This window comes from Linepithema humile, chromosome 3 (assembly GCF_040581485.1).
Source record: "Linepithema humile isolate Giens D197 chromosome 3, Lhum_UNIL_v1.0, whole genome shotgun sequence".
Taxonomy (NCBI): domain Eukaryota; kingdom Metazoa; phylum Arthropoda; class Insecta; order Hymenoptera; family Formicidae; genus Linepithema; species Linepithema humile.
In genome coordinates, this window is record NC_090130.1 from 9,990,063 (window position 1) to 9,999,271 (window position 9,209).

The 9,209-nt window shown below is 31.7% G+C and overlaps 1 pseudogene; it reads left to right on the forward strand.

The window, feature by feature from the left end:
- Window positions 1-7,697: 7,697 nt before the first annotated feature.
- On the forward strand, window positions 7,698-8,932 carry LOC136998760 (uncharacterized; annotated as a pseudogene).
- The last annotated feature ends 277 nt before the right edge of the window (window positions 8,933-9,209 follow it).

Below are 9,209 nucleotides of genomic sequence, written 5' to 3' on the forward strand. Positions count from 1 at the left end.
CTTAGGAATCCGAGCAGCCATAAAAGAAGACTTAGGAGCCACCCCGGCTGAACTAGTCTATGGAGAAACAATAAGACTTCCAGGCCAATTATTAGAGCAACAAAAGAGAGAAGAAGAGCCAACAAACGAATTTGTGAGAAACCTGCAACAAACCATGACCAGGCTCAGGCCTCAGATCCGCCGTCATGGAAATCGAGCAACATTCATACATAAAGATCTGGCAGCAGCAGACAGAGTCTTCATAAGACACGATGCACCAACAAAAGCACTCCAGCCACCATACGACGGTCCATACAAAGTCCTGGAAAGAAGCGATAAAATGTTCAAGGTACAAATTAACGGAAAAACCACAAACATCTCCATAGACCGATTAAAACCAGCATACATAATGGAAGAACCTACAGAAGAGCAAGAAAGCTCAAAAACATCAGAGAAACAAGAACCCCAGAAAACCAGAAGCGGACGCCCAATCAAACCAACCGTGAGGTTTCGGACTTAAAGACAGCCAAGGGGGTCCTGTGGCGGCTAAATAGCCAACCACAAATAGAAACAGAGATACCGTCACTAGACGGAGAGAAAGCATAAGTTCCAATATTCACCGCTAGAGGGCTACGACCGGCTAAAACTAACTCGTAAGTAAAAAGCCACGAGCTGCCTATATATGAGCATCGAAAAACGATAATCAGTACGTCCTCGGATCTGAGTGAGCTTACATATAGTGGGCCTCAGATCACAGACAAGGTAACCCGGCATTTTTACGAGGTGTGCCAACTCACCTTGGCCCTCGAAAATTGCCTTTGAGGCGCGCCAAATATATTTTTGGCCCTCAAAAGATATAAACGGCACTACGGTGCCAAGACCACGGAAGAGGAGACGTCACGACGAACCTCCTCAGCGGCTGCAACCAACTCCGAGGGAACCCCCTCTGCAGCCACCTTCCAAGGGAATAGCCGAGGTACCGACAGGACCGCAGTCACGAGACCAGGGAGTCGCACCAGGACAGGCATTATTACCGTGGACTCTGATACCCATAGAGTTCACGATAGAACGTTCCGATCCACGGACAAGGAAACAACGGCCACCAGCTACTCAGTCCGTAGCCACTCAGACCGGAGAACACACTGCCGACGCCACCACGCAGACGGAACAGGCAGCCCAGTTAAGGTGTCGCTCGCCGAGTCCCGGCAGTACGCTTTCACCACTTCCGCCAACACCAGGGAAAAGCTTAGAGCGGCTGCTAGCCTTCCACAGACTAGAACGTCTTCTTGCACGTCGCAAGAAATTCAAGACGTTATTTTAAAGAGACTCTCGCTAACCACAACACCGGTTGCGAATAGTCTGCGCCTTAGGGCGCCATAAACTTTGTAAAAACAAAATACGATATTAAATAGAATAAACTAGATTATTACTAGCTCTGACTCCTTTGTGCAAACCTACCCAAAAATATCTGGCAACCGCCACAGGCACCTTTACCCTACCACACATGTGCATTTCGTTTCTATTTGTGAACATAATAAACGCTTACAAATGTGTTTTGTAATTTTTACTTATTACATGTACATATAGCTTCCTTTTATATTTTAAGAACTTTCGATCGATATATTTACAATTAATTATATAAATTAAATTTGTATTTAGTGTTGCAAATAGTCAAAAAGAGGGAGCAATTTCATCCACTTATTTAGAATGCGCTAATAATATTGTTTCATTATTCAAACAAATATTAGTACTGAAATTTTCCTAAAATAGTAGCACGATATTGCATATAAATGTATAAATCTCAATAAATCTAATTATATAATATTAATTAAACTGTACAAAATAAATATTTTAATGTTCTAGTTATTCAATATACATATAATATATAAAACTACAGTTGCCATGAAATCATAAATATTATGCTAATAAGAAACTATGTTCACTGTAATATCTTTCATGAGAAAAATAAAAAATAATGTTTTAAATAAATTTTATGTATTATTTTGGTAATATTTAATGCTTCTTTTTTTTATCATCATAAATACTTTAGTAGAGTGACTGTACAAACTCACATATCAGCGGATATGAGCATTGTTATAGTTAAAAAATGATCAAAATGTTAATCAATTCGGTAAGCCACAAACTTCCAGGGAGAAATAATATCCAAGTCAGTCGTCTCGACATTTAGTCTTTTGCAATCGTTAGTGTTTAGCAATTGAGCAATTGAATTCGGGGAATTGCTGAGAATTCGTATCCCTGTATTCGTAAGTTTTAGAATTTTTAACGACTTTCAGGTAAGTGAAGTAATGCGTGAGACATTTTATTTTAAATGTTTACAATGTTGTATATATTTTGCACATTTTATTATTTTTATTTTTTATAATTTTGTAAAAGTATAAAATTATTAATAATAACGTGTCTTATTTTAACGCATCCCTTTTTTTTTACGTGGATATCTAATGTAAAAACATTATTATATGATGTCATTTATAATGTAAAAATGAAACATTATAAATTATTTTATAAATTTAAATTTTGAGAGAAAAGTTAATTAATATTTTTTGTTACATACAGAATGCATTTTTAGAGCAAATAAACAATATATTATCATCAGTATTATTTTAATATGAGTTATTGATACGTACGTAACTAGAAATGTAAGCAATGGAATATGCAGGTAATTTCAATATTACAAATATGCTCGAAACGAGAATAAGCATTTTTGTGATCTTATCCTGAAGCATTTTATCCCTAGAAATCTGACAATGAGTTCTCTCATTAGAAGAATCGGACACTATAATCAAGGTTTTGCGAACACGATTTTGCTGGTAAATGTGGTATCCGATCAGAGTATTGCAGATTACTATCACAATAGCGGGTAGAGTAAATATTATAATAGAATCTATAATCTGCCTTATGGGTATAAATCCATTCTGTTTTTCAAAATTGGAATATTTGTACACATCAAAAATATTTATTATTTTTTTATGTATTGTTTCATACAGCATGATCCAAAAAATTAAAAAAAAATTTTAAATGCTGTTCAAAATCGCTAGTCCCGTCAATACGATCACTACAATTTTTGCTCGTTTCACAGTGCACCAGGATCGACGCAGAAGCGGATACTTTATCACTATATATCTCTCGATGGTAAAGGCTAGTATAAGCCACACACTCAAGAACTCGGAGAAGAAGAACAGAAAGTCTACGAAGATATATAACCAAATAATTTCTTTCTGGATTTATATAATCCAATAAAAAGAGCCAGTCAATAATTAATATCATTGAATAGGCAATGTCGCTTATTGCAAGCATGCCCAAGTAGATGTTGGACGAGAAAGAACGCATCTTTTTACGAAAGAGCACAGTGGTGGACAAACAGTTTCCTAAAGGACCAAAAATAATAAAAATTAACAGACTATATTTTCTGATATTTGAAATGGTTTCAAATTATCTACAAATACATGGTATAGCTCAGAAAAAAAATATAATTTATTTATGACGTGAGTGATGGAAAAATGTCTGCTTACAATGTCTTCGTTACATAAATCTTTGAAATTTTTAATTCTACTTATGTTTACAAGTGAATGAAGCGTCATGATACGTATATACTGTTGACATTTTGAATATGATAATCGGCCCTGTTTTGCAAACTTTCGTCAAGATCTCTTTCATTGTTACAAACATGCAATCGTAGTTTGTGTTTAGATATACTGGAATAATCTTTGCCGAGATTATTTTCAAAAAACATCCTTGCGTATGTTTGTGGATTGTTTGCAACAGTTGCTTATGAGATAAAGAGCAAAAAGCGATATAATCAAGTTGCATCTTGCGTCTGAAAAACGTTATAACGTTATTTTATATATTATTTATTAATACCTTGCATATAAATTTTATTTATCAATATATTTATTGAAATTTTTTTTAATATTAAAAAAATAAAATATACGAAATATACAAAATATATACAATATTTTAAAGATTTAAAGAGTAAAATGTCTTATTTACTATCTCACTTACCAAAGAGTCGTTAAAAATTTTGAAGCCTACGAATATAGGGGTTACAAACTCTCAGCAATTCCCCGATTTTACTTGTTCAACAGCTAAACACTAACGATTGCAAAAGACTGAATGTCGAGACGACTCCCGAGTTGAAATTTAAAACCTACTATAAACCTCATACATGGTTATTTGTGCCTCTAATAATGTTCCTTGACCTACAAATTCTATCTTGAAAGTGTTATGTCTTCTTTTGGCCTTTCTTTAATCTTGTTGTCCTAGAAAACCCTTATTTTTATTGATGTTAAACATACAATTCCTACTTTCGTTCTTACAACTCCTACCTCTTTTGAATCTCCAAATCTTATCGAAATTTCTAGCAATAAAAATATTAATATTCAATCTATAATTGAGTTCAATTTCTATTATATCAGATTAATATAATAAATGTTATAATCAGAGACGGACTGGACAAGAGAGATACCGAGAAATTTCTCGGGGGGCCCTATGTTTTTGGGGACCCCAGTGGCCCCCAAATCCAAATTTTTTTTTTAAATTTTTTATGCAAGAAATTAATAATCTAAATTCTAAATTATCAGATTGCGACAGTTGAATAACGACGTGCTTTCCTTCTCTAACCAAGATAGCGCTGAGCACGAGTTAGCGTTAGTCAACTATCTGTAGTGCGTCACTGTCTTTCGTGTTCTCCTTTCATTTTTTTTTATAATTCGTCTGAAAGGTTATGGCAACTGACAATTTATAAAAGAATATTTACTAAAAGCCAAAGAAATATTATTTTATTATTAAATAAAATACATGCACTATACATGGTTATTTATTTTACGTATGCTACCTTTACTACAATACAAAAAAATTTACAATAAAAACAACAACAAACAAATTAAAGGACAAAATATCTCCAAATTTCATTAAAACACGTTTGACCTTGAACTAAAAAAATTTTTTGCCGCGGCGCTTTAGAGTGGGGGCCTTTTTTACAAATTTTCTCGATGGGCCCTGGTGTTCCAATCCGACCCTGGTTATAATATGAAATAAATAATAACAAATGAATAGTAAAAAATATTTTTAAAAATTAAGTGCAACTCAGTATTATATTTAGTATTATAAATAACTAAAAATTTATTCGAATAAACAAAAAACAATTAAAATTCAAAATTTTATTTAATATTTTATTACATATCTGACCTATAATTCGAAATTATTTAATATTCTATTACCACATTTACTTTATTTATATTTAATGCATATCTTAATTTCAATAAGCGCAATACATTAATTATGTAATTTACTTAACTGCAGATAGATATGTATGAGATAAGTAAATATTATTTATATAATATTTGCTTATAGTAGCCTATTTACAGTTAAGCAAATTATAATAATTAATATATTGTTTATTGAAATCAAGATACATTAAATGCAAGTAGAGTATATGAGATAATAGATTATTAAGTAATTTTGAATATTTATTTTCTAGAAATACATATTTATAGAACCTGAAGCCTTTTTAGAGGTTCTCAGTAGATACTCTTTTGAGCTTCCACATGGAAAAAACGGCAATAAGTAACAATTTTTAGTATCAAAGGAGGTCAATAGCCAATGTAATGTTATATCTATATATATGAATTAAAGCTTACATTGGTTCTCCAAATTCGACAAAACTTGTAGGTTTAATCTAGGCTAAAAATTTCGACTCGGGCTGACTTGAACGACAATATTATTTTTTTCTGGAAGTTTGTGGCTTACCAAAATAATTATCATTTTGACTATAATATTGCCCATATCCGTTGACAAATGAGTTTCTGGAAAAACCTGTCGCACTACGAAAATATTAATATTATCATTAAAAGAAGCAATAAATATTACTAAAATAATACATAAAATTTATTAGGAGGATTGTTTACTATTTTTCTTTTATGTAAGATATTATAGCAAATATAGTTTTTTATTAGCATAATATAATAATTATGATGACATGGTAATTCTAGTCATTGTATATAACGTATAAATGACTTGAACAATAAAATATTTTATTTTGTGCTGTATAATTAACATTTTATTTTTAGTTTTATTAAGATTTAGACACTTATATTATTGTGTTACTATTTTATGAAAATTTTGATACTAATATTTGTTTTAACATTGGAATAATATTACGGCGCATATTACTGGGTTGATGATTGCTCTCTCGTTTTAACAACTATTTTCGACACCAGATACAAATTCACTATTAGTCATTAATCTGAGTATATTACTCAAAAATGCTCACAATATGAAAAAAAGCAATATGTATATGTAACAAATGAAAATTGACAAGTTATGTTTAGAAGCGTTTGTTACACAGAATAAAATAACATGCACATGTGTAGTAAGTAAAATTATTAAACGTACGTAATAATGTATTTGTACATTAATACATTAATTGATATAGATATTTGTGATATGATAATATGTAAATAGTATGTTATACGTTTTTGGTAGGTTTTTCCTTTTTAGAAAATATTCTTGTAATGAATAGACATGTTATTTTTATAACTTTAATGGTAAATAATGAAATAAATTTTAGGTGGAACTGCGTGGCAACAAAATAATTTAGCACTTAAAAAAAACGAATACAAAGCTTATTCAGTATTAATATAAGCAAAGAGAAAAGTATAAACCACAAAAAATGACAAGTACCGAAACGTACGAAAAGTAGAAAATGCATGCAAATTTTATACGACATTATTTTCTTTTTTAATGTACGACTTCTCTTCTCAGGTGTTTATTCTCTTCTAATAACGTTAACCAATCTAACAAACGTATTCTACGAGCTTTCCATAATTGACAAAGTTCGATCATTTCCGATCGCACACCAGCGCTGCTAATTTGTACAAAATTACATGTTTACCTATTGGCTAATACGGATACGAATTAGATAACTTACTTTCTAACAAAAACAAATTATCTTTGTATTATAATCTATGACAGGCCTCGGAATTATTTCATCTTTTCAGCTGATTCTCGTGATATACGCCTCCTTTCCTCTCTTCACCGCGCGCGCGACAGCCGCTAGGACCAGCGCCGCCGAGCGTTAGGAGCGGCGCTATCCGATTAATGTTAAAAAAATTTATTAAAAATATTTTTTTCCTCAATAGCAATAGTACCTCATGGGTGACGTGGAAATCTATTGAAATATTTTCACATAATAAATTTAAAAATAAAAAAAATATTTTTAATAAATTTTTTTAACTTTTAATGATCAAGGGAGAAGAACCAAACATTTATCGGATAGCGCCGCTCCTAACGCTCGGCGGCGTTGGCCCTAGCGGCTGCCGCGCGCGCGGTGAAGAGAGGAAAGGAGGCGTATACCACGAGAATTGGCTGAAAAGATGAAATAATTCCAAGGCCCGATCTATGATGTGACAATTCATTTATTTCGAATAACTCAATCAACACTTTTTTTAGATTACATAGGCCCACATTCATTAATAGAATTGTTAAACATGTAGTTTTCTTTACAGTGCGCTAAAATATTTGTACATACTATCTATACATATGCATCATAGATTTTTTTAGTTGTTATTTTTAACTTACTTTTAACATTTTTAATGCAATAATATATGTAACAATCTTATTTAACTATTTGCCGCTAACTATATTCCTATGAAGTTATAATGTGTGACTATATTATAATCTTTCTCGTATATGTATACACGGTGCGGTCCAAAAGTTTTAGGACTGAATTTTTCACGACAGTATTACTAGCGTTACACACCGGGACGCAGCAGAACTATGCACTAGAAACCTTTATTAACAATTATGCTAAGTGGCGCTAGTGTGAATTCAATTGTCATTTAACGAAGACACTTTGTGTAATTGATGTTTAATGATCCCGGTCACATTAATAATGGATACGAAGGAAGAACAACAAATCGCAATAAAGTTTTGTTCTAAAACCGGACTAAGGCAATTAAACCACCTTACTTCCACCTTACTTTCATCTTTCATTTTAATAGATGGAACTCGACTTTTGATTCTATACTACAACTAGTAACACTTTTGAAAAATAATTCCGAAAAAATTAATCAATGTCTCGATTATTGCAATTTGCAAAGACTAACAGAAAACGAAATTAAATTTATAGAAGAATATTGTCAGGTACGTCTATAGATAGATTGTATTATGTATACATTTAGTGAATTTCTTTCATTTTTTTTTGTTTTTGGATTAGACAATGAAACCTTTGGCACAAGCCTTAGATATATTACAAAGTGAGTCAAGGATGTATATGGGATACTTATTACCAGTCTTAAAAACTTTACAAGAAAAATTAGAAAAACTCAACAAAAATGGATTTACTAATTGCCAGTCACTAATTACAGCTATTTAACAAGGTTTAAAAAAAAAGTAATTTGTTAATTTAATTAACACGCATGTATTTATTATTTTTTAATACAAAACAATATTTATTCATTGATTCTGAACATATAATTTTAGATTTTTTACATTATTTAAAAAAAAAGAGCTAATCATCGCAAGTTGTTTGCACCCAAAATTCAAGTTGAACTGGATAAATGGAGAAGAAAGGAAACTTGCTAAAAATTATTTAGAAGACTTATTAGGAATCCGTTCTAATGAAAGTTCCCCAAATCTTGATGAAAACCTTGACGATGACTTTTTTGCTTTTAACCAGCAAACAAAAGAAGTCGAGTCTGCACAAGAAGAATTGCATCGATTCTTAAAATCAAATAATTGCAATATCAGTATGTTAAATGATTATACCGCAATTAAAAAACTCTTTATTAAATACAACACGGCACTTTCGAGTAGTGCATTTGTTGAACGAATGTTCAGCGTCGGTGGTTCTGTAATAACGCCACAAAGAGGACATCTTCACAATGACATAATAGAATATCAAATTTTTTTAAAAATTAATAAACATTTTTATTAAAATTTTGGATATATATATTAAAAAATTATTTTATTATATATGTTGTTGTAATGTAACACATTGTACACATTGTACACTGTACGGTAATCACGTTCCTAAAATAAATTATTGATTTGGATTATTAATTTGTATTCGCGTTCTCGCGACAGACTGCCCGTCGAGCGCCCCCTCTCTAGTTACTCTTCGTTACCATTTTGTGTTGCGTTTCTTTTTCCTGCCGCTTTAGGATGCGCCCACTTTCATTTTATTATTACTCACTCGTTTTCTGAAAATTACG